Raw genomic sequence first — 26,379 nt, forward strand, 5'->3', positions numbered from 1 at the left:
ATGGTAAGCACAATACTGATAATGTTTATTATGTTGAAGGTTTAAGGCATAATATTTTGAGTGTAGGGCAGTTGGTGGATAAGGGATTTCAATTATAATTAAAGGATGGAAAATGCAAGATCATTAATAGATCCGAATTGGAGATTGCTACCGATACTTAGACAAAAGGTAATATATTTTATTTTAATTCTAGTGAGAAGACATGTTTGATGGCACAAATTGATGAGAGTTGGCTTTGGCATAAAAGGCTATGTCATGTGAATTTTGATTGCATGGTAAAGATTAGTTCAACTAAGGCAGTTAGAGATATACCTAAGATTGTGAAGCCCTATAATCCGGTATGTAAGGAATGTCAAATGGGAAAACAGGTCAGAACCTCTTTTAAGAGTATACAAGACAAATCTAATGATGTTCTTGATCTTATTCATTTTGATTTGTGTGGCCCTGCTAGAATCAAAAGTTTTCAAGGTGATAGATATTTCATGCTAATCATTGATGACTATTGTAGAATGATGTGGGTTACTTTTCTAAGGGAGAAATCTAAAGCTTTTGAAAAATTTAAAATATTTAAAGCTAAGGTTGAAACCGAGACAAGATTAAAGATTAAGTGCTTAAGGTCAGATCATGGTGGAGAATTCACATCCGGTGAGTTTAATAACTTTTGTGAGAAGCATGGCATAAGGAGACAATTTTCTGCTGCCCGGACACCTCAACAAAATGGAGTTGTGGAAAGAAAGAACATAGCTATCTTGGATGTTGCTAGAACCATGATGATGGAAGCTAATCTACCTCATATATATTGGAGAGAAGCAGTGAACACAACAATTTATACATTCAATAGAGTTCATATCAAAGGAGAAACCGGTAAGACACCTTATGAGTTATGGTTTGGCAATACACCTACAATTAAGTACTTCAGAATCTTTGGTAGTAAATGTTATATCAAGAGAGATGATTTCATTGGCAAGTTTGACCCTAGATGTGATGAAGAAATATTTCATGGTTACTCTAATGAAAGCAAAGCATATAGATGTTATAACAAAAGATTGTAGAGAATTATGGAGAGTGCTAATGTTAAGGTGGATGAGAAGAATAGAAGTCAAATTAGAATTTATGAGCAAGAACCGACAATGGAAATGATCATAACTAAACCGGTAACACCTTTACCAGAATAGAATGTTGAACCAGTTACTCCGACAATATCAGAAAATTCAACAGTAACTGAAGATCGGGGAAGAGAACGGAGAATTAGAAGACTCCTAGGTACGTAAGGTTGAATCATTCAGAAGATCTAGTCATTGAGGATAAGAACAAAAGAGTGATGACAAGAAAAAGATTGGCAGCTGATGAGGTATGTTTAATTTCTCAAGTTGAACTGGTATCAATAACTGAAGCATGTAAAGATGAATGTTGGATGAAAGCTATGGAAGAAGAATTATATCAAATAGAAAAGAATAACACATGGATTTTAGTTCCCTGGCCTAAAAATAAGAATGTTATTGAAACTAAATGGGTTTTCAGGAATAAATTAAATGAAGATGGACAAGTTGTGAGGAATAAAGCTAGATTGGTTTGTAAAGGATATTCTCAGAAGGAAGGAATTGATTATGGTGAAACCTTTGTACCTGTAGCTAGGATTGAAGCTGTAAGATTATTTCTTGCCTATGCTGCACATAAAAACTACAAGCTAAGGTTTATCAGATGGATGTTAAGTGTGATTTTCTGATTGGGGATCTTGATGAGGAATTTTATATTGAGCAACCTGATGGCTTTTCACTTTTAGATGATAAAAAAATGGTTTACAGGTTAAAGAAAGCCTTATATGGATTGAACCAGGCACCTAGAGCTTGGTATGCAAAGTTGGACAAATATCTTTTTAAACTTGGTTTCACTAAAGGTAATGCTGACAGTAATCTACATTATAAAGTCATTGATGATGATATACTAATTATTGAGGTCTTTGTTGATGACATCATTTTTGGAGGTGAAGATAAGTTGTGCATGGAATTTTCTAACAATATGGAGAATGAATTTGAGATGTCTATGATTGGGGAAAATAAATTTTTCTTAGGTTTGCAGATTACTCAGACTGATAAATGTAATTTCATCTATCAAACTAAGTATGCTAGAGAGTTGTTGAAGAAATTTGGTATGGAAAATTCTAAACTGGTTAGTACTCCTATGGTTACAAGTGAGAAATTGACAAAGAAAGATGAATCAGCATCGGTAAATCCTACAAGATACAAGTCTATGATTGGAGGTTTTCTATATTTGACTCAGACTAGACCAGATATAATGAATGCAATTTGCATTGCATCAAGATATCAAAGTGATCCTAGAGAAAATAATGAGAGTGAGGTGAAATTTTTTTTAGATACTTACAAGGAACATCCGAATATGGTTTATGGTATCCTAAAGATGATGACTTTACTTTATGTGCATATACAGATGTAGATTGGGCAGGTGATGTTGATGACCGAAAAAGTACTTTCGATGGAGCTTTCTTTCTTGGAAAGAAACTTATTTCATGGATCAGCAATAAACAGTCATGTACTTCCTTATCTACTGTTGAAGCTGAGTATGTTGTTGTTGCTACTAACTGTACACAAGTTCTATGGATGAAGAAAATGTTAAAAAGACATAAAAGTGCATTGCAATGAACTGGTAGTTATTCACTGTGATAACTCTGCTACTATCGACATATCAAAGAATTTGGTATTCCGCTCTAAGACAAAGCACATATCTATCAAGTATAACTTTTTGAAGGAAAAGGTGGAAGAAAATGAAGTTAGATTGGTTTATGTGAACACTAAAGAGCAGATTGCAGACATCTTCACAAAACCTTGCCTAAAGAATCATTTGAGTACCTCAGAGACAGATTAGGGGCTTATGCCCCTCTGACAGAAAACGGATTGATGTTATTCGACATAAGTCTGGTATGCATTATCAGAGCTATTATTCATTCTGGATTGATGTGGTGATGCTACTACTCAGGGGGAGTAGATACTCTTGTGATTCAGTGGTTTATGATTTTGCTTTGATATTTATGTCAAATCTTTGGCATTGATGTCGAAGGGGGATATATTTTCATGTGAAAAACTTAAGGAGTTATATACATTAGGGGAATAAATTTGCAGAACTTAATGGTGATATCATCTATAGGAAGAGTATGAATCAAAACTTCATTGCTATATTCTTGTGTGGGAGATTTGTTTGGCATTTCTTGGCACTTGGATGTTTTTCACATCTAGTGTTACCATCAATGCCAAAGGGGGAGATTGTTGGCAATTTGGAGGAATTGATTATGTGTTGCATTGATATTTTGTCATTGATATCAACACTAGCTGCTTTGGCTGTTTACCAGTATTTGATTGGTCTCGGTAGGATGTTTGGTTTTTGGTTCATTAGATCATGTTGATCTGGTATACTCCAGTATGCTTTGGCTTATGGAATTGGCTTAGATCTTCTATTCATGCTACTCAGATATATGTTCAATTAGTTGGTATTGATTTGGTGATCGGATGCTATCTCATATGCTAGTAAGCTTGGTTTATTGATCCGGTGAGGGTTTCACTAACAAAGCTTTGTTGAAGATATTTTTGATATTGTGCATAAGTGGTGTTGGTGCAGCTTCTAGTAGGCTCTCAAGATGCTAATGGTTATCATGTTCATGTTCCAATTGATCGGTGGTGTTAGCACCGAACCTATTCTGTGCTATCTAGGTTATGGACCGACTTAATGTAACGTGTTGTTGGGACTTCTTGTTGTGTTTTCGGGATGACTTATGGGTTGGATGATATTTGTTTGGCCTCAGGCTGACATGTTTTATAATTATGTAATAGGTTTTATTGTCTGGGTAGCCGACCTAATTGTTTAAAGTCGAGGGTTTGTATATATATGTGTATGATCTCATTGTAGATCATGGTATGCAAGCGAATAATGTAATAATAATTCATGCAGAGGATTTGGTCGATCATAGGTGATCAAGTTGGGTTTATGCAAGAGGTTTAAGACCTCTGGTATTGAGCTTAACTGGAACTGTATTCAGGCATAGGAGCTGCTATTATTGCAGTTCATTCTTCCTTCCAGATTGTAGTATGGATTTCTATATAGTCAGTGAGACTCCTTTTATAATGAGAAGTGTGCTCTAGGCTATTGGCCTTCTTGCAAGTGCATGCCCCTCAATTTTTAATCACATACTTACTACAAAAGTATTATCTGACTGTGGGTAGGCTTCCCACCATGGTTTTTTCCTTTATCGGGTTTTCCACATACAAATCTTGGTGTCATGTGGATGGTAACTATTCTCTAATTGTTGCTTGTGCTTAATTTGTATATATGCTATTTCAGTAATTGGTTTATGTATTTTGATATTGATCTTATGTGTTCCGGTAATAAATTTTTAAATGCTTAAGGTTCTGGTAATATGGTGACAACTAATTCACCCCCTCCCCCCTCTCAGTTGTCCTTCGGTTATTTGAACTATCTAACATATCAATTTGGATGCTTGATCGATGCCATCTTGGGTGATCAAGGAATTGACGCTCATGTTGTGAGCAATTGAGAGAAATGCAAATGTGTGTAATTAAAATCAAATGTGATTGATGCCTTGTGTGTATCATGTAATTGCATTTGATCTCTTAGCATATGCTTACTAATTGAACCACTATGTTTCACACTCGCTTCCATATCATAGTATCAATACATTAGTATCTTAGAATGTAGATACAATATGTCACACTATATTCCATCACCCTACCAGTTTCAAGTTGCTAGATGACCTCGTGCAAGGTCAACGGTTCTTCATGGTTGGGCAGAAAAGCATTATGGAAATGTTCTCTCCCATGGTGTGCTCATTAGAGATAGATGTCAGATCTCTTGATATGATTATCATCAGCTATGTACATTATGTAGTATTATAATCAATCTTATGCATGAGATAATTTCCTTATGTTTGTTTATCTCTTGGCTCATGTACTTTGACAATAAGTCAAAATATAATTTTATCTCTATTTTAGTACATATGTGAGAAAGATGTGTCAATGTGTTCTTAATTGTGTGTGAAATTAAGTGTAATTGTGTAATTTAATAATTTCAATAAATGGAGTTCCTTACAATATCCCATAGAATCAACATGTATACAACTTAGAATAACATAAATGCAAAAAAAACAAAAAAACTAATGTACACAAGCACTCTAAGCAAATTATACAAATTTGTTTGATTCACATTTGATGCAACACCAACATAAAAATATTATTTGCATATACACATTGGCCACCCAATACAAGCTTAATATGCATAATCTTTATGTATATGGTATACAAATCAATCATATATTTAACTTAATAATATAAATATTATTCTATTTACCACACATAAGGTACACCATGCAAATTTTATACACACGTGATGTAAGCATAACACATTTCATATAAACAAGGATGTGCATGTAATTCAATTGCATAGGCAAGGTCTAAATATTGCTACACCAAACAAACCATTCAACTTTAATAAGAATTAGTCCTAAATGCACTATGGAGAGTACTATGCTCAAAGCTCGATAACATAAATAATATTCAAACAATTTACATTCCATATAATCAATCACGTGTATAATGTAAAATGACATAAATGCCAATACCAAAACTCATGCACACAAACATTTCAAGCACGCCCTATATGTTTGATTCACACTTGATGCAACACCAACATAAAAGCATTATGCACATATGCATTTTGGGCATACAATACAACTTAAATTTGAATGATCCTCATGTATATGAGATACAAATAAATTTAATTAACTCGATGGTGAATCCCATTCAATCCAAATGCACACAAGCACATGATGTACACCATACAAATTTAATTCACATATGTGATGTAATGAAAAGTATGTGTATACAGATCAATTGCTTACATGTCAAAGCCTAATTCATATTATCTCACCATACAACTTTCATAAAATTTGAAAAATAAAAATAAAATGTGTAAATACCATGGATAGTATTATGCATGAAACTCAAAGAAATATGTAACATTCAACCATAATATAAGATAGACCAGTTACATTTCATAAGATATAATCACATGCATACCACTTAATGAGACAAATGTCACCAATAGTAATCCACAAAAATACTCTAAGCATGTAATGCCCACCAAAATACCCTAGAGAAATACACTAACTATATACATCGCATAAGATAACACAACATATATAATCAATTACTCATATATATAATCAATTAATCATCTCCTCCTATTGTTATGGAGGGAACAACGCAAACAGGGAGAACAATGCAAGTAGGGGGAAATTTGAAAAATGGAGGGAACAGTGAGGCTTGATCATCTAGTTCAGATTCCATTGTAGCTCAAGGATAACAACAATGTTGAAAGACTAAATGAATTCAACCACAAAACCCTAGCCTAACAACAACAAAGATCCACCATAGCATATGAAGATTACCTAAGATAATGCAAATCAAATGAAATCACAAAGATTATACCATCACATGTCTAATAGGGTTTTGATCTCCATTCTTCCTATCTCCATTGATCTTGCTTGATATATTTTCTCTCAGATTTTATGTGCACAAGAGTTCAACAAAGAACGGAAATGTGGTTGCAAGTAGGCTTGATTGCATATGAAAGTTTGAAAGCGTAGTCGGGGTTGAATGCATAGTGAGGGTTTGTCAGGGTTGATAATGAAGGAAACATCTCCTTATATAGAAGACACTATAAGAAATGGAGGGATAAGATTGAGAGGTGTAAAAGAGGTCGGCTATGATTAAAGGGTAGGTAAAGAAAATAAGAAAATAATAAGAGGGTAGGTAGTGTAGGAATTAAGAGATGAATGACATGTGTCATGGGTAGAAAAAGCTAATGAATAAATTAAATAAATAAAGATTTATTTAATTAATAGAAGATGTGGGATAATTAAATAAATAAAATATTTATTTAATTTAGGAAAATGATAATTTAAATAAATAAATGTATTTATTTAAATGAGAAATAAGGTTAGAAGAGGATAAATGAATTAATTAAATAAATAAAGATTTATTAAATTAATAGAAGAATTAAGCTAAAATAATTAAATAAATAAAGATATTTATTTAATTAGATTGGACAATTTTAGGTGTCTACATTTTGCCCCTCTTTGAGACAATGCAGCTTGTCACGTTGTTTCAAAGAAGATAAGATGAACTGATACAATGTTGCCCCAAGATGGGAATGATATGCCCCCTCAAGAGATTGGATGAAAATGTCTGAAAAGATCGCAGACAATCTCTCGATAAGAAAGAAAGGCTAGACTAGACTGACTGGATAGGATAGAGAAGACTGACTCGGGAAACGAGGGCTAGGGTAGTCTATAAGATAGACTACAAGGGGAATACATCCTCATTGTCATCCACACATCCAAGAGATTAGAGTGCAGAGAGAGAATAGAGCACCAACAGTCAGCAGCGATGACATTGGTGCATAGATTCGATCGTGTTCACTGATTTCAGAGGCCAATAGATGCGGGAGAGCCGGTAAGTACCGTAAAATCTCCTTGTACTTTGGTGCATTAAATGTTGTCATTAATGCATCTTAGGTAGCGCAATAAATGCATTTTAGAATATGTCAAACAAGGTCAAAAAATGCTTAGGCGCTCTATGTCTTCAAGGCCAAATCGACAGTTCTGTGATGAACACATGCTATCGATTGGATAAGCTACTGAGAGGATACACTCAAGGAGGTCCTCTAGGGAAGACTAGGATAGATCGAGGCACTTTGTGATGAACAGGGAGTACCAAGACATAGTACTTAATGATGAACAACGAGTACTAATATGAGAGCAGCACTTTGTGATGAACAGGGAGTGCAAATATGAGCAGCACTTTGTGATGAACAAGGAGTGCAAATATGAGCAGCACTTTGTGATGAACAAGGAGTACCACTAGGATAGATAGCAACACTTTGTGATGAACAATGAGTGTCAATAGGATAAATAGCGCCATGTGATAAATATAAGCACTAGGATAAAGAGCAGTATTTTGTGATGAACAGGGAATGCCACTATGACTGACATGATTGATTTGCTTGACTGCAGGAGTACCTACCTATGTTGGAGTCATGGGAGAGATTCCCATTGACTCAGAGGTTACGACCAAAGCTGACATTTGAGGATAGGGCTTCCATTGAGGTTATGGGTCTGAGATACATTTTGTATGTGCCTGAGTTTCGGGCGAACATGGGTTTGCTGACTACGCTAGCTGAGAGATGGCACTCAGAGACTTGCAGTTTTCATTTATTGATGGGTGAGATGACAATCACCTTAGAGGATGTGTATAGGATACTGAGGATACCGATTGATGGGTAGTTAGTACCCTATGATTGAGACGGAGACAGGTATGCACTGAGATGAGTGTTTCAAGATCTAGGACTAGAGATGAGGACTGGACATGTGGCTTGGGATACCATGACATGGACAAGATTAGCACTACTAGCAGTACTGGCAGGAGTGATCAGTGGGTTCCTCTGTATCCATTTTGTACCATTTTTTATGATGATATAGACACCTTCGGGTGATTTTGTAGCCATATGTATTTTGACATCATTGTATCATGACACTTATGATTATATATATGACATGATTCATCTTTGTGGAAGCTATATGCATGTGTACCTATGTGATGAGATGTTTCATGATGTATGTTTCTATGTGATGATTATGATATGGATGCAAATATGTATATGATGCAATGCAATATATTTTTTTGTTCTTTTATGTTTTATATGTGTATGCATGATGCAAATGTGAATGTATGTAATGTAGATGAATATGATAATGCAAATGTAAAATGTGCTAACAGGTGTTGTGTGCAGGATGTGATGCAATTGTGATATCTATATGTATGTATGAAATGCTTATATGTGGTAATGCAGGTGCAACTACATGAAATGTAAATGTTTTTGGTGTGTCATTATACTCAGTCATGTGATAGTAGGCTACACGGACTCACGAAGGACGATGGAAGTCAATCAAGAAAGGGGGATGGAAGATAGAAGATATGAAAGTAAAAAGAGCTTCTTGTGCATTATCATCATTGAGCTTTATTATGGCAAAATAGGTTATGACAATCGAGGCATATGTTCGACCCAGAAAGTCATTGTACCTGTTTGCATGGAGATAAGGCAGTCACAAAAAAGGAATGCCCCAATTCATACTAGACTCTCAGTGTCCTCATATCCTTGGACAAATCATAGAATTACTAAGAGACAATCCACAGACAACAAAGAAAAATAGGTGATGATACCCCATCCTCACCTTTCTAGTCAAAGACATCCTGGAGATAGAATCTCTAGTCAGAGACATCCTGGAAAAGCTAAAAGACATGTCACCAAAAGATAAAATCAAAAGAAAACCAAGACTCGACACCAACATCCACTGTAGTCCTCAAGTTTAGTGTCTCTTGTCACTTGTATAAGTCTATTTGATTGTGATCACAATGTTTACTTTCACAGAAAGGATAGATAGCACTGAACCATAATGTTGTCTGAGTTTGCTGAAAGATTTGATTTGTTGAAGCCCATTGTTGCTGTTGTGTCTCATCTGAAACTGACTGAATCCATGCAACTAATATTTTATTGCAGAGAAGACAAAACTTTATTGGAGATTGGCGATGCAAATGTTGCTTTATTGCAGATTGTGCGCATATAGACTGAAGAAAAGTGGAAGAAACTGTAGTCCTCAGAACGTGCAATGCTCTTAGTTCCACACCCATCACTAGAAGTAGGATTTGCCTTAGCCACAGATAGGAGTTGATTTATTATGGATGGAAAGGGATGAAAATGAAGTATTATTATGAATGGCTAGCTAATCTTAGGTAGATCAATAACAAGCCATGATGGGAATGGGTAAGTTTATTATGAATGGATAGAATGTGAGTGTGTGCAAAGTGAAAGGATGAAAGTGAATCCTGAAGGAGGGAGGAGCAATGTCTCTACATATGGCACCGGTGACCCATTTTTCATCATGGTACTTGCCCAGGGCGCCACCGAAGTGGTTTTCACCATTGGACGAAATGTTTTTCTTTACTTTTTTTATTTTTTTTATTTTTTTGTGTCACAAGGTGCTTGTTTGCCAGGTTTTCATCAAGTAACGATTTTTTATATTTTTATGTTTTTTTTTTTGTATTTTTTAATTTTTTAATTTTTTTGTATTTTTGAATTAGGATACTCTGAAGAGCTATGTGTAAAACTTGCGAAGGTGCATGTTGTTCATAGGATACTCCAAAGGTTCACCCTCTGTGGTTGAGAGCTGATACGCATCAAATCCATATGTTGTTGCGATGATGTAAGGACCAAGCCAGTTTGGTTCAAACTTGCCCTTTTTCTCTTTGTCTTGCTGATTTTTAGGATTTTCTCTGAGAACCAAGTCACCCACCTCAAATGTGTGAGGCTTGACTTTATGATTGTAGCTGTGATGTTCCTTGATTGAATGATGTGTAGCTTGAGTGATTGTCTTCCTTGATAAAGGAACTGAAATAGAATTTCTAGTGTGTGGACTACGTAGGCCCATATGCGTGTCACCTAAAGAAGTTTGGGCATCACTGATAACAAATTCCTTTGAGGAAGTTCCATTAAAGGTCAATGATGTATCGCCAAAAGGGAATGGATGTGTGGAACAAGTGGATGAGGAATGAAGGCTTATGATTATGAAAAGAAGTGAAAGTAGCATGGCATGATGGAGACTTAGGATCAACAAGTATGCTTTTTGACTTGAAATTTTCAAACTTTTGCCCCCAGTTATTTTGGTATTAGGGGAGATAAACTCTTGCTCTTTTTCTTGCATAGGATTTTTATCCTTGACTTTGATTTTGGCAGAATCCAATAGCTTTTGATTTTGATTTGGACTAAAGGACTTCTCTTTATTTTTTACTTTTGGATTTTTTTGTTCATAGCTTGATTTTTGATCCCCAATAAGTAAGGGCTTTTGTGATTCTTGTTGATCCAAGTCTGGAAGTGGAGTGGAAATGGAATGAGTGGATGATATGGTAAAGCTATGTGAGTTCTCAAGAGGGCTGGTGATACTCTCAATAGATTCTTCGCTGGAACCACTCTGAGGACTATTGATATCAAGAGTTGCTTGCACCACTAAAGGAGATTTGCATTCAGACTTAGTAGCCACAACACTAGGTGGTTCACACCCAATTCCTTGCAAATTATTTATAGATTGTTCTTGTCGACTGAATACCTTAGGAGATAGTGGGAGTTGATCAACATGAAAGATATACTCACCACATCCCAGTTCTTTAACCTTGAGTTTTTCTTTGAGCTTTGTTTGTTTTGATGTAGAAGCTTTCAATGATTCTGGATCCACATATGTTGAAGATCGAACAACTTCTCGATTGATTGGTATTATTATTTCTAATTTTGACTGTAGATTGTTGCAATATATGAATGGATTTGGATCCACTTTGATGGTCACTTCAACTCCATTGTGTGGAAACTTGATACATCAATGATATGTAGATGGGACTGCGCTCATCTCATGAATCCATGGACGTCCTAGCAATATGTTGTATGTGAGATCGAGATCTAGGACTTGACAAATCACATCCTTTGTAACTGGCCCAACTCTAAGAGGTAAGGTGACTATGCCATTGGATGAACGCTCTTCGTCATCATATGCCTTGATGGTAATTTTATTTGTAGCATTCACAACTTTATCAGAATATTCCAATTGTTTAATAGTGCTCAATATACAAATGTTTAGACCTGCTCCTCCATCTACCAGGACTTGTTTTATTCGGTGTTTGTGTAGGAAGGCTTCAATGTGTAAAGGTGCATTATGTGTCTGACTCATGGAGGCATCATCGGCTTTTGTGAATGTAAGGGAGTGTGGAATGGAAAGGTATCCCACCATGGCTTGAAAATGGTCCACGTTCAAATCAGTAGGGACAACAGTGTCTCTCAAGATTTTGTCAAGAATAGCTTTATGTGCGGGGGATATGCGTAAGAGCTCAAGGATTGAGATAAGCGCGGGTGTCTTCCCTAACTGTTCTACAAGGTCATACTCAGGCTTGGTTGATGACGAAGTGGTGTTTTTAGCTAGAGCACCTTGCAAAGTGATTTTACCTCAATGAGTTGTAACATTACATTTAGAGGTAGCTTCGAAAGAAGATCCAATGCCTTTTAGGACAATCTTGGGTCTTTGGGTAGAATTCTTAGGCGTTTTGTCCTTGATGATAATGGTAGAGACATAATTGTCTATCGAGATGTGATTGATAGTTGAATCATAGTTATAAGATGCTCTGGTATAGTTGGTTTGGTCATCTGTGGCTTTAGACTTTCCCTTGTCATGCTTTGGGAATGGTTCCTTAAACATTTCATGTTCTTGGTTGGATGAGTGTCCTTCAATTTCAATGTCACCTCTATCAATGAGATCTTGTATGATGTTTTTCAGTCGATGACAATTTCCTGTCTTATGAGCTTTGCTCTTATGAAATTCACAATATTCATCATCATTCCACCAATTTGGTTTGACCTTTGGCTCATATGGAGGAAAATCTAGAATTGTCATTATCTTGTTTGCCACTAGCTTTTTGAAAACGGACTCAAGTGGTTCTCCCAATGGAGTGTACTTCCTTTGTGACTTGGAATTTGTTTGAGTATTCACTTGATTGTTTGTAAAGATTGATTCGGAAAAAATGATTTTTGGTCGTACCATATTGGCATGCACAACATCATCATTGACTGTGTTCTTGTTTTTATTCCAAAATCTTGGCTTATCTTTTCCTTTAAAGTCATCTTTGTTTTCTTTGAATATCTTGATGACTCCTTTTTCAATTAGGACTTTCTCTGTTGCTAAACCTTTTTCAATGACGTCCTTGAAGGTGGAAAAACAAGCTTTTCTTAGGTCATAACCAATGTCTTTGTTAACATTTTGGGTGAACATCTCTACCATTTTTTTATGTAGAATTTTACAAGAGCATCTACTCGATAGATTTCTCCATCTTTGTAAAAATGATGAAAAAGATTCTCCATCCTTTTGCTTGGTGTTGCACAAAGTAGTGATGGATATGTTTGTCTATATGCTGTAGGAGAAATGTTGGATAAATGCCTCAGCTAAGTCACCCCATGACTTAATTCCAGGTGGAAGTTGGGAGAATCTTTCCATAGCTTGATCACCTAAGCTTTGTGGGAATAATCTCATCAAATATGTCTCTTCTACTGCTACCTCAATGTAAGCTGTGAAAAAATGTCTTATATGTGCCTTAGGATCTCCTTTGCCTCTATACTTATCAAATTTAGGTGTCACAAAGTGTGTAGGAAAAGGAGGCATTGGTATGCTCTTGTCAAATGGATAAGGACATATGTCTCTCATTGTGTATGTTGGCTTCGATGTATTTATGTCCTCCATTTTCTTTTGTAAGTCTTTGATTTGTTGTTCCAAATTATTCTTAGGTGGAGACCGACTTCTTAGACCATATCCCATGCCTGAACCACCGGGTGGAGGACGAGCATGTTGCATATATGGATGATTTTGATCATACACATGTTCATATGGAGGAGGTCTATAGTGATGTTGCGTATATGGACCACTTGGTATAGAGTCATGTTGAGGAATGACATATCTGCTTTGTCCATGTATACCATACTCTATAGGAATGTCATGAGTTTGTTCTAGTGTGTTGCCCCCAAATTTGACGCGGGGTTTCCTTGTGTCCAAATTTTGAGCATGCCTTTGAATATCCAATTGCTTTGGTGGTTGATCCTTAGCATTGGTATGTGATTGAGCATATTTTTCTGCATAAGACTTCCATAATGGTCTGCGAAGGTGAGTATCATATGCTTGACCATGTGTGTATGGGACCTCTGGTTTTTGAAACAAAGATGATGGTGATTTAGGACAAGATGTGGTCCTCTATTGCCTCCACTGTTAGGCCTCCTTTGATTCATATTGAGGTGAGGTTGTTGCAAAGGTCGATTTTCCATTATCTGAGACATGTCAAAATCATGAGGTATCTTGGCTCCACTTTGTGCCATCACTTGTAAGAAATATTGTCTATCTCTCCTCATTATTTCCTCAACCAATCGATTAAAACGGGGATCCATAATGGAGTCTTCCACTTCTGCTGAATGTATTGAAATGTTGTCCATATTGTCATTGTGTGTATCATTGTTGTTTGTAGTGTCAATGTTTTCAACATTTGAAATGTTTCTATAGGCATCCATGTCAGGTAATGTAGTATGATCATAATTGAAAAAGATATCATTGTCATACTCATAGGAACTCACGTTTGCAGACTCTTGAGCCTCTTTAGCTTCTCTCCTAGATTTTTGGGAACGAGTTTCAACCATGAACTAGGTCTTGACCAAGATGTGTGAGACTAGATGAAAATGGAAAGAGTATGGAAGACCAAGAGTTGGATGGAATGTAAATGAATCTGAGGTTTACTTGCAATGTCCAAAGTGTAAGACCAAGTATGTATGTAGTAGAGTAGGTGTGGCTTCCAAAGAGATGATAGTTTATCTTGATGAGGTAAGTTGACCTTGACTCTAAGTAAGACCAAATGAGACCCAAAGGTGATAGACCTTGATGAGGGATCACTTAGCAAAATGTTGTTGTATGTAGTGTGTTGACAAAGTAAGATGAGGACAAGCAAGTGACATTTTGACTCAAGTTTTGTTAGAATATTTAATCTTTACTTAGCTTAGGTTTATTTTTATTTAGTTTAGGATATTCCTTTGGAATTCCTACATGTAATTTGTCCTCTAGTACATGTGTGAGGACAAGTCATTTCTTTTATTTTCCTTTATTAAGGAATATTAGATTTCATCCATAAGAGGATGTGGACACATGGCACACACATTTTATGAATGGTGGCATTCATAGATTTGGGAGTTACTTTGTAACTCCTCTCCTCATCTCTATTTAAGAGATGCCTCCTCTCTCATTTCTTCTTAATGACAATATTGTAAAGAGCTTCTTTCTCTCTCTCTCTCTCTCATTTTTAGGCATTGCCTCATTCATAATATCACAAGGGGTTTTTCTTTGCTTTTCCCCTTTCAAAAGTTCTTGTGCCTCCTTCTTCACATTTGGGTGATGCTCCAAGGTTATTGCTTTTCTCTTGGTAACAATTACTTCATCATAAACTTTCTTGGATTAATTTTCCTTTCCTTGCTCTTTTATTTCCTTTCATGGTATCAGAGCAGGTTTCTAATCCTTGTTTTAAGTTGACATTGATGAAGGTTACCATTCTGTGGAGTTCACCTTGTTGGAGGCATTCTTGAGAGGAGAAGAAGTTCTTTTCTAATATTTTCTATTGTGCAGGTTTTGGTTTCAGATTTTTAACTTTTTTTTCAAACTTGTTAACAAGTTTGCCTGCAGGTTTAATCTCCTATTCTAGTTAGTTTTTATTAAAAAAAAGGGCTTTGGAAGGCTTGCCGCCAAAGTTCCTTCTTTCTAGTTTAAATTTAATTATTTTTTAAAGTTTTGGAAGGCTTTCCGCCAAAACTCCGGTGCTAACTTCTTTTCCTGCATACTTTAGATTTCATATTCATTTGTTTTGGAAGGCTTGCCGCCAAAACAGTTTCATCATAAAGTTGTTTCTCTGATTCATATTGCAGGTTCTCACATTTTGTTTACTTGCAAGCCTTTTTTGATTAAAAAAAAGAAATTTAAGCTTCCTTGCAGGATTTTGTTATCAAATTTTCTCATTTTCTAACCTCATTCACAGAATACTAACTTTTTTTAATATCTATTGATCTATTTCAATCTTTGTTTGTGCTTATTTCAGCTTGGTTTACTTTACATAATAAATCTTACATTTTATTCCTCTCTGGAAGTTTGTTTCTGTGAGATATTTTGATCATGCACAGAGAAATCAGTTTGTGTGAATAAGTGAATACATTTTATTCAGAAACACAAGTTCAACCACACCTATCCAATTAAATTCAGAAACAAATAAAAGAACGCCGAGAGAATCTCGAAGAACTCAGCCGTTCCCACCCAAGAAGCGATAAAAAAAGGCTCTCCTAGAGTTTAAATCTCTGCTCCATTTATAACCCAGTATAAATTATCGATGATGCTGGAATGTTTGTTCTAAAAACCACTAGCACTCCTATCTGTCTGTGTTTCACAAAAAAAACCACGAGCATTTCCTTCCAACCTGCGTTAAGGTGCAAGCAAAGCAAGTTGATCAAAGGTCAAGCATTCTTAGTAATGAACAGATCATTTTAGAGTCAGCCCCCCGCCAACGATCCCTCCACGCGCTGGAGCTCCAACCTTATTCTTTTGCTCTCCTCGAGGAATTTTGAGTGGTTGCGGAAATGCAAACTCACCTCGAATAACAGTCTCAATCATTTTTGCCTGGAGTTGAAAGGTTTGAAACTCAAACTCACTTATACTTTGCAACTTCCTCACGTAACCTCTCTGTAATCTCCCACTGCTGGCGATTGAGTTCATCGATCTCCTTGCGGAGTTCCTCCGCAGTCTTCTCCACCATAGCGTAAGCCAGACCAACAGCGCCCATAAGCCCTCAGCCTCTGCACCTCCTCATCCGACCCCCCGCTGGCCCTCTTCTTGGCGGTCTGGTAGATTAACTTCCCGCCAGCGGTTTTCACATTGTATGATAGTTGTGGCGCCTGCAGTATGTTAGTCTCTGCACCATCTAAACCCCGCCATAGGCTCTGCTAACAGTCCTCCTGCTTCTTTTCAACCTGCTCCAAATGTCTCGGTAACTCCTCTTATTTCTGCACCGTATTATTGTTTAACGCCTCTGTTTGTAGTCTGTTTTCCTCTCATTCTGTCATTATCAACGTGTAAAACTTGTCAATTCATTTCATGCATATTTGTCTTTAACAAGTTTTCTTTAAATTTAACCTTTTTTAAGTTTATAATCTTTTTTTAAGTTTTAAATAATTTTATTTTATTATTAATAAAGATTTAAAGTTCTTTTAAAATATAAAGTTTGTTTTTAAAAAAAAAAAAAAAAAAAATTAATTTGTTATTTAAGATTTGAATATAACATTTTTTTTACATAAATTTTGTTATAATTATTACTCAAATCTGGTTTATTTTTAAATCAAGGAGGTTAATTTTTACTTTTATTTTTTAATCAAAGGGGTAATTTTTTTATTTTTTTTACAAACTATTATTTTGCTATCATGTCTACATTAATTCCGGAAATTAAATTAAATAGTTCCAATTATCATTCTTGGAAAACACATATCTCGTTTATTTTTCGTTTCAAACACCTTTTGGATGTTGCGACTGATAAAACCTTTGAACCCGCTACATCTGCTCCTCAAGCCAACCTAGATAGATGGAAGGCTCAAAATGAGGAAGCACTTGGTTTAATTGGTATTTCAATGGTTCCTGATTTGTATGTTTTAATTGGAAATTGTACAAAAGCGCATGAAGCTTGGGAAATTTTAAAAACAACTTATGATAGCTCAAATGAATCCCGAAAAATTCAACTTCAAGATCAACTTGAAGATCTAAGTTATACGGATTTTAAAACTATGGATGAATTCTTATTAAATTTTGATTCTGTTAATAGTCAATTAACTGGTTTAGGAGTTACTCTTGCTGATTTACGTTTAATTCATCTTATTCTTAAAAAATGTCTTCCTCGTCAATTTCAACAATTTATTACGAATATTCATGCTCAACTTGCTATTCCTAGCTTAGCTACTCAATTAACATATGATATTTTTCGTAATTTATTGCGTCAAGAGGAAGCTAAATTAATTCAATTTGGTACTCTTAAAAGTAGTGAACATGCTTTTATGTCTAAAAATCAAAATCATAATAATACTTTTAGATCCAATAATAATAAACATAATCATAATCATAATAATAATCATAATAATAATCACAAATCTTCTAATTATCAATCTCATTCTAAATCCTATCATAACAATTCTCATAATAATAATCATAATAATACGTACAATAATCAAAGGAATAATTCTCAAACAAGACCCCATTGCACATATTGTGGGAAAGATGGACATATTACTAATAATTGTTTTAAGAAACAAAATGGTAAAAAGCCCATGAATCAAAATAATCAAAATAATCAACATAAACCTCATTATAAGAAAGGTAATAATAATGGTAATTCATCTCATCATGCATTTACATGTACTTATAATGTTTCTCAACCACTTGAGTGGATTATTGATTCTGATGCATCTCAACATGTTACTTCTCATAAAGAATGTTTTGAATCTTTGCATCCCGATACTTCTAATATTCCTGTTCAATTAGCTAATAATCATAGTTGTAAAGTTGAAGCTATTGGTGATGTGAATGTTCCTAATGGAAAATTACATGATGTTCTTTATGTTCCTGAATTAAAATCAAATTTGATTTCAGTTCCTAAACTTTGTCAAGATTATAAGATTAACTTTTATAGGGGCATATGTTATATCATTGATCCAAACACTAATCATGTTATTGCTACTGCTAAAATGGATAGTGATAACTTATTCAAGTTCTATGAATTTGCTCCTCCAAAGTATTCTTTGCTTACTACTGTTGATTTTACTATATGGCATGAAAGACTTGGCCATCTCAATTCTGATTATATTTCATTAATGCAAAAAGCAAATATGGTTGATGGATTGCCTAGTATTGTTCCTTCTCAAATTGTTTGCAATGGTTGCATGAGTGGTAAGATGCATAGGGAACCCTTTCCTCATGGTCAATCTTGGAGGGCATACACTAAATTGCACCTCGTTCATAGTGATCTCTTGGGTCCCATGGAGAATCCCTCCATCCAAGGTTCAAGGTATGCACTTACCTTTGTTGATGATTTTTCAAGGAGAACATGGATATATTTCCTTCATAGTAAGGATCAAGTGCTTGATGTGTTTACTGAATTTCATATGTTTGTAGAAAGGCAATCTGGTTCTAAAATTAAGATTCTTCGTACTGACAATGGAAGAGAATATGTCAATAATGCATTTAATGCTTATTTAAAATCTTTTGAAATTAAACATGAGCTTACCGTTCCTTATACACCACAACAAAATGGTGTGGCAGAACGGAAGCATAGGACAATTGTTGAAATGGCTAGATGTTTATTGCATGCTAAAAATATGGATTACAAGTTTTGGGCTGAAGCTATGGCTTGTGCAACATATTTAATTAATAGAACACCTACCAAAGCCTTAAAGGATAAAACTCCTGAAGAAGCTTGGTCTGGTAGAAAGCCTAATTTGCAGAATTTAAGAATTTTTGGTTCCGTAGCTTATGTTCACAAACCTAAGGAGAAAAGAAAAAAATTAGATGCTAAATCTTCTCCTTTTATTTTTGTTGGTTATGATGAAAATACTAAAGGTTATAGAGTTTACAATCCTATTACTAACAAGGTAAAAGTTGCAAGAGATGTTTGTATTGCAGAAAAAGGCATTCATGATTGTTCTAAAGTGGAGGATGATGAACTTGGTCAAACCAAAGTTGTGCTTGTAGAGGACCAACCTTCTTCTCTTAACCCTACTCCTAATGCATCTCTTTCTATTCCTTCTAGTGATAGTGATGATGATAATAATAACTCTACTCCTCATGACTCTTCCTCTAGTGATGAATCCATTACTTCTAAAAGAAGACCTAAATGGTTTAAATCTTTAATTCAAGATAGTGATGAATACTTAGCTAGAATGGATAAACTTCAAGCTAGGAGAGTTAATTATTGTAATTATGCTTTAATGACTACTATTATGAATTCTAATGATCCTAAAACATTTGATCAAGCTAAAAATCAACCGCATTGGCAAAAAGCAATGAAGGAAGAATATGATACTTTAACTTCTAACCAAACTTGGGATTTAGTTCCCTTGCCTCATGGTAAAAATCTTGTTTCTTGCAAGTGGCTTTATAAAACTAAATTGAATGCTAATAATCAAGTTAGTAAATTTAAAGCTAGATTAGTTGCTAGAGGTTTTTCTCAAATTGAAGGCTTAGATTATACAGAAACTTTTGCTCTTGTTGCTAAAATGCCTACAATTAAACTTGTGCTTGCTTTAGCTTCTTGAATGAATTGGCCTATTCACCAAATGGATGTTAAAAGTGCTTTTCTTAATGGTGATTTACATGAGGAAATTTATATGTCTCAACCTCCTGGTTTTATTAAAGAAGGTAATGCACACTTAGTTTGTAAATTAAAGAAATCAATTTATGGATTAAAGCAATCTCCTAGGGAGTGGTATTCCAAGATTAATGAATTCTTTCTTTCTCAAGGCTTTATTAGAAGAAAAAATGATCCTAACTTGTATATTAAACATAGTGAAGATGATATTATAATTATTATCTTGTATGTAGATGATTTGATTCTTACTTCAAGTTCCAATACTTTGATTTCTGATATTAAGTTTCAACTTAATCAAAAATTTCAAATGACTGATTTAGGTCTTTTACATTATTTCTTAGGAATGCAAATTTGGCAAACCTCTAAAGGAATTTTCCTATCTCAAAGTAAATATGCTCAAGATCTCATAGATAAGTTTAAAATGAATGATGCTCATCATGTTTCAATTCCTATTGAATTAGGCACTAAGTTAATGTTTGATATGCAAACTCCTCTTGTTGATCCTACTTTGTATAGACAATTAGTTGGAAGTTTAAATTATTTAACTCTTACTAGGCCAGATATTGCTTATAGTGTTGGTTTGGTTTCTATATTCATGTCTAAACCTCAACAAACACACTTTAAAGTTGCTAAAAGAATTTTAAGATATATTAAAGGAACAATTAATGTAGGTTTGTTTTATGATGCAAATTCTAATTTTACTTTAAAAGGTTTTACTGATTCCGATCTAGGTGGAGATCCCAATGATGGGAAATCTACTTGTGGTTATTGTTTTTTTGTTGGTTCAGGAGCAATTTCTTGGAATAGTAAAAAACAACAATCTACCTCTCTTGGATCCACTAAAGCTGAGTACAAAGGATGCACTAATGCTTCCAAAGAAGTCTTGTGGCTTAGAAGACTACTTGAAGATTTGGGTCTACCTCAACACGAACCAACTCCATTGTATTGTGACAACCAAAGTGCCATTGCCTTGGCTAAAAATCCAGTTTTCCATGCAAGGACAAAACACATTGCTCTCCAACACCACTTTATTAGAGAACAAATTGAAGAAAAGCAAGTTTCACTCCTCTATTGCAAGGGGGAAGACCAAGTTGCAGATATTTTGACCAAGCCACTTTGTAAAAAAAAATTCCAATTTCATTGTAAAAATCTTGGATTACAACCCATTGAAGGGTTTGATGTAAGCTCCCCAAGTAAAGCTTAAGGGGGGGTGTTAGAATATTTAATCTTTACTTAGCTTAGGTTTATTTTTATTTAGTTTAGGATATTCCTTTGGAATTCCTACATGCAATTTGTCCTCTAGTACATGTGTGAGGACAAGTCATTTCTTTTATTTTCCTTTATTAAGGAATATTAGATTTCCTCCATAAGAGGATGTGGACACATGGCACACACATTTTATGAATGGTGGCATTCATAGATTTGGGAGTTACTTTGTAACTCCTCTCCTCATCTCTATTTAAGAGATGCCTCCTCTCTCATTTCTTCTTAATGACAATATTGTAAAGAGCTTCTTGCTCTCTCTCTCTCTCTCTCTCATTTTTAGGCATTGCCTCATTCATAATATCACAAGGGGTTTTTCTTTGCTTTTCCCCTTTCAAAAGTTCTTGTGCCTCCTTCTTCACATTTGGGTGATGCTCCAAGGTTATTGCTTTTCTCTTGGTAACAATTACTTCATCATAAACTTTCTTGGATTAATTTTCCTTTCCTTGCTCTTTTATTTCCTTTCAAGTTTAGACAAATGTGAATGTAATGTAAGGTGTAAAGCAATGATGGACTTTGTGAGACCCAAAAATAAGCTGAATGCTAGATGAAAACCTGGAGAAATAACTTAGGAAGCTCAAGAATTCTGAAACTAATTGCTCTTATTTGTTGGACTGTAAATTTTTCCAATTTGTGAAGTTTGTTGTGACCAAATCTGAATGTTTGACTATTTTTCGTGACAAGAGGACACAATGTTGATGAGGACTCAATGTTTGCAAGTGTTTAGACTCAAAATGACTCCAAGAAAAGTGTGTTGTTTGATGTAAGAATGTTTTGCTGTTTGGTCTTGAATGTTTGATTGTTCAAAATAAGACAAACACAATTCTTATGGTTGGCCAGGACAATAGTTGTTGATCCCACATGGAGTTTCCCCCAAGGCTATGCTATTCAGAGCGGATACTTGGATGCTTGACCCCATTGGCTCCACCCTCGGCACTCACTTCTCGGGTCAGCCAAGCATCAGTCCCCACAAAAACTCCTCATGGCGAACTTTGTATCTCTACTAAGAACCGTATGTGTGTGGGCCGCTACCAGAGGTCCGACCTCCTGCCCCAACAACTAGAAGGATTTTGGCTTCTAAAACAAAAAGGTGCTAGTAAGGGCATCCGCTCTTGTGGCCATACATGTGGCACTTTCAGCTCTGTGAATACAGAAGGCTCCCAGCCGGTAGGGGTTATGCCGTACAACTAATCAAATAAATTTGATCAAACGGGTTTATGGGGAGACATAGTGTCGGTATGAACTAATCAGCACACGTCATCCATAGTTTTCACCATGAATATAATTGTTTATAGTGGTTCGGAAGAGATGGTTTTCCTCGCTACCACTTGGGTCATTCTCTCCTCACTAGTAGTCCTAATGACCACACGGGGAGACAGGCCCTCTAAAGATGAAACAAAAAGAGCCTATTGCTCAAGACACAAAAGACAATGGTTCAATTTTAGTGCACCAATTGAAGTGTTTGCTAGTCAATTAAAACAAGGCACACAATAAAGATCAAAAACCCTTGCCAAGGTCCTGCAACAAAGATTTGTTAGTAGTTTGGATTGTTTCAAATGATCACCCCTTCCTGCAAGCACACAAGTTAGGTAAATTTTAGATCCAAAAGACTTTATGAAATAGGGGCCTTCAACAATGCATTTTGTTGACCAATTCAAATATTCATCATAAAAAAAGAAAACCAATATTAATTTCAAGAGATTTCCAGAAATGTAAGAAAATCCAAAACATTTGCTAATTTGCTCCAAAAATTAATTTTTTATGAAAAATCATAAAAAATTCATATAAAATGCAAAATCGATCCAAAAAATCTGAAATTTTTACTGGAGAGTCTTGATGGTCTTCCAAACCTACATAAAAAAATTTTTGTAACAAATCCAAGCAGTTTGTGAGATATGAGTAAAATAATGCAAAACCCTAATTTTCAAAGATATAATTTTTTAGGAATTATTTTGCATCAAATTTAAAATCACAAAGAACAGATCCTGTTTATAATTTTAATAGATTTCCAAAAATGTAAGAAAATCTGAAAAATTTACTAATTTGCTCTCAAAATTAATTTTTTATGAAACCTCATAAAAAATTCATATAAAATGCAAATTTGATTCAAAAAATCTACAATTTTTACTGCATCCTTATGATACGTTTTTTGACTTGCACAAAAAACTTTATGTCAAAATTCAAATCCGTTTGTGAGATCTAAGCAAAATAAGGAAAAACCCTAATTTTTAAAGATCCAATTTTTTAGGAAATATTTTGCATCAAAATTAAAATCACAAAGAACAGATCCTATGTATAATTATGAGAGATTTCCGAAAATGTAAGAAAATCCAAAAAAATTGCTCATTTGCTCTCAAAATTAATTTTTTATGAAAATTCATAAAAAAATTCATAGAAAATTAAAATATGCTCCAATAGATCTGAATTTTTTTTTTAGAGTTCCTGATACTGTCTTCAACCTGCAAAAACAATTTGATGCAAAATTTTCAAGCCGTTTGTGAAATATGATCAAATCTCTCTAAAATCTTGATTTTGTATCCAAAACCCTAGCTGCACAAGGTTATTCTCCAAATTCTTTTACAAAACAACAATATAGGGTTAGAAAAATCTGCAAAAAACATAGATCTAACAAAAATCCATGTCCCACCAGGTGTGCCAAAATGTTTATGGTGAAAATGGATAACAACAATGTTGAAAGACTAAATGAATTCAACCACAAAACTCTGGCCTAACAACAACAAAGATCCACCATAACATATGAAGATTACCTAAGACAATGCAAATCAAATGAAATCACAAAGATTATACCATCACATGTCTAATAGGGTTTTGATCTCCATTCTTCCTATCTCCATTGATCTTGTTTGATATATTTGCTCTCAGATTTTATGTGCACAAGAGTTCAACAAAGAGTGGAAATGTGGTTGCAAGTAGGCTTGATTGCATATGAAAGTTCGAAAGCATAGTCGGGGCTGAATGCATAGTGAGGGTTTGTCAGGGTTGATAATGAAGGAAACATCTCCTTATATAGAAGACACTATAAAAAATGGAGGGATAAGATTGAGAGGTGTAAAAGAAATTGGCTATGATTAAAGGGTAGGTAAAGAAAATAAGAAAATAATAAGAGGGTAGGTAGTGTAGGAATTAAGAGATGAATGACATGTGTCATAGGTAGAAAAAGCTAATGAATTAATTAAATAAATAAATATTTATTTAATTAATAGAAGATGTGGGATAATTAAATAAATAAAATATTTATTTAATTTAGGAAAATGATAATTTAAATAAATAAATATATTTATTTAAATGAAAAATAAGGTTAGAAGAGGATAAATGAATTAATTAAATAAATAAAAATTTATTAAATTAATAGAAGAATTAGGCTAAAATAATTAAATAAATAAAGATATTTATTGAATTAGACTGGACAATTTTAGGTGTCTACAGTCACCAATAGTAATGCACAAAAATACTCTAAGCATGTAATGCCCACCAAAATACCCTAGAGAAATACACAAACTATATACATCACATAAGATAACACAACATATATAATCAATTACTCATATATATAATCAATTAATCATCTCCCCCTATTGTTATGGAGGGAACAACGCAAGCAGGGGGAACAGTGCAAGCAGGGGGAAATTTGAAAAATGGAGGGAACAGTGAGGTTGGATCCTCTGGTTCAGAATCCACTGCAGCTCAAGGACAAGCAATGGATGATGAGGATGGGAGACAGGATGGGGACCCACGGCTATGGGACCCTCCTCCTGACCATAAAAAGATGATAGATTCCCAAGAATCGAGCCCTGAGGCGGTGAAAGTTGACTCAGAAAATATCAAGGAGGCGCAAGCTTCCAAACCCTGGAGCAGTCTTTTTGCAAGGAAGGCAATTGGAGAAATGATTGGTAAATCGTCTTTCCCCTTTGTGAAAAATATATTTGATAATAAAACGGGTAAACTTGCTATTGAGGCTCTCGATTTGGTTATCGATCATAGTATCTCTTTAATGGCTTTCTCTTTGGTGGGGAAGTTTGTTGGACCACAACCCAATATTGAGGATGTTAGGTCTTTTGTAAAGAGAAAATGGAGAATGAAAGGTCAGGTTGATGTCTTAGTCTTATCCAGAGGTTTTTTTGTTTTCTCATTCTTTTGTGGGGAAGATATGGAAGCAACATTAAGCGGTGGCCCCTGGATGTTTGGTAAATCTTCTTTATCTATTAGAAAATGGTCTCCTAGCATGGAACTCAATGACTCTTTCTTTGAATCTGCTCTGGTTTGGGTAAGGCTACCAGGATAGCTGATGGAATTTTGGGTGGAGGATGTTTTCTCAGGAATTGCAAACTCCTTTGGGGAGCTTGTTGCGATAGATCCAATGACTGCAGCTCATAAAAGATTGGTTTATGCGCGCATTTGTGTCAATATTTCGCAGAAGATGGACCTTCCTAGCACTATTGATATAAATTCCAAACTACGAATATGGGAACAGACAATAGAGTTCGAATCACTCCCCTTTGTGTGCTTTTCTTGCAGAAAAGTTGGTCACTGGGCTAAGGCTTGCCCCAGTAACCCTAAAAAACTTGTGATGGTAAACACCCACAAACAGGTTTGGAAATAAAAGAACAATAATAAAGAAGGTAACAAATTGGAAGGAAAAAGTGGAAGCTCTGTTAATATACTAGAACCATCAAAAGGAGAGAGAAATGACCCTCCTAAGAATCCCCCTTTGAAGGAGAATAAAAAGAATGAAATCAGGGAGTTTGAGATCAAAACAGTCAATACTTTTGAGGCTCTACAGATACAGGAGAAGGAGAATGATATCAGTGAAGAGACACTTGAAGATGGTGAGATTGAGAATAGCATCGATTCTCATCAAGAGGCCCTCCAAGCTTCTATATCAAAAAAAGATGAATAGTGCCTAGATGAATTTGAAGGACATGAAATTAAACTAGGAAGGATCAACAAGTTTGGATCACCCCAGGTTAATTTAAATGCGTTATTCCAGAATATTGGAGTTGAT

The sequence above is a fragment of the Cryptomeria japonica genome, chromosome 1, assembly GCF_030272615.1.
Source record: "Cryptomeria japonica chromosome 1, Sugi_1.0, whole genome shotgun sequence".
Taxonomy (NCBI): Eukaryota; Viridiplantae; Streptophyta; class Pinopsida; order Cupressales; family Cupressaceae; genus Cryptomeria; species Cryptomeria japonica.